The sequence below is a fragment of the Papio anubis genome, chromosome 3 (genome assembly GCF_008728515.1).
Source record: "Papio anubis isolate 15944 chromosome 3, Panubis1.0, whole genome shotgun sequence".
NCBI classification, from domain to species: Eukaryota; Metazoa; Chordata; class Mammalia; order Primates; family Cercopithecidae; genus Papio; species Papio anubis.
In genome coordinates, this window is record NC_044978.1 from 49705317 (window position 1) to 49706973 (window position 1657).

Here is a 1657-nt window from a genome sequence, read left to right on the forward strand (position 1 = left end):
TGTCTTTACCAAAAAAAAAAAAAATTGCCAAGTGTGGTGGCACATGCCTGTAGTCCCAGCTACTCAGGAGTCTGAGTTAGGAGGATCACTTGAACCTGGAGATTCAAGTCTACAGAGAGTCGATCACACCACTTTACTCTGGCCTGGGCAATGGAGCAAGACCCTGTCTCAAATACATAGATAAATAAATAAATATTATCTTAATTGTGAAAAAAATGTATTGAGCAGTCTTTAACAATAGAGCTAAGGTAACCATTTTTGTCCACTTTTTAAAGTGAATTTTCTATTACAAAGTACAGTATACGCCACAGCCAGTTTTTGAGAATTCAAGCTGGATTCAGGGGAGATTAGATTCTGAATGTGTTAGTGGTTTTGGTGCCAACTATTTGTCCTGTCAGATAGCATTCATTGACTAGAAACAACACTGTCCAGTATAATAAAACACATTATATAATGTTTTTCCCCATTGAATAGAATCACTAAAAAAATTTCTAGAAAAAAATTATTTTATTTAGCTTTTAGGGTAAGATTTAGTGAACAAGTTGGAAGAATTATGAAAGTTAAATATTGTTATTTGATTTTCACACATGGACATATAATTTCAAATAATCGTTGCTCAATTTAATAATTAAACTAATAAAAAACTCATGTTCTGACATTATTTCTTATGGATAGTGATTTCCAGGGGAAAAAAATGGATTAAGAGCATATCAGCAGCTCACTTTGGCAGCACATATACTAAAATTGGAATGATAAAAAGAAGATTGGCATGGTCCCTGCAGGAGGCTGACACACAAATTCGTGAAGAGTTCTGTTTTTTGAAATAAATTTTAAAAGAATTAAATTAGCTTTTTCCTTTATCAAGTGGCATGATGATGAGAAGATTGTGGGCATTACTGCTTCCCCTTTAGGAATGAGAATTCCTCACATATCAGAAATACTTTCATTCAGAACTAGGAAAAGGAATGTTCCTTTGCAGTAGAAGATTCTATGAAGATTGTGGTTATATCTATAATGTCTCAAATAGAAAACAAATAGAATGAAAAATTAACCCGAGTTTTAAAATTCATTTTAAGATTAGATGGTAGCCGGGCGCGGTGGCTCAAGCCTGTAATCCCAGCACTTTGGGAGGCCGAGACGGGCGGATCACGAGGTCAGGAGATCGTAGACCATCCTGGCAAACACGGTGAAACCCCGTCTCTATTAAATACAAAAAAAAAACTAGCTGGGCGAGGTGGCGGGCGCCTGTAGTCCCAGCTACTTGGGAGGCTGAGGCCGGAGAATGGCGTGAACCCGGGAGGCGGAGCTCGCAGTGAGCTGAGATCCGGCCACTGCACTCCAGGCTGGGTGACAGAGCGAGACTCCGTCTCAAAAAAAAAAAAAAAAAAGATTAGATGGTAATTAATTAAATTCACTATGCAGTGATTTTATTAAGATGTCCAGAATAACAGTTGTTGTAAAGTCACAGTGCAGATATTTTAGTCATATAGAACTTTCAATAAAGAAAATATGTCACATATTTCAAGAGAACTCAAGGACTAGCAAAGTATTCTGAGCCCTTTCAATTTTACTTCTACCATATCTCTCACTCCTTCCCATTCTCTGCATCTCCAGATTGTTACCTTAGTTCACTTCTTCATACCTGTAAACTCTAAGC

General features: G+C 37.2%; 1 non-coding gene across 1 annotated transcript; it reads left to right on the forward strand.

The window, feature by feature from the left end:
* The first annotated feature begins 716 nt into the window (after positions 1-716).
* LOC116274275 lies at positions 717-821 on the forward strand. The gene has a single exon (XR_004182909.1). It is a non-coding gene; the product is annotated as a U6 spliceosomal RNA (small nuclear RNA).
* Positions 822-1657: the final 836 nt, after the last annotated feature.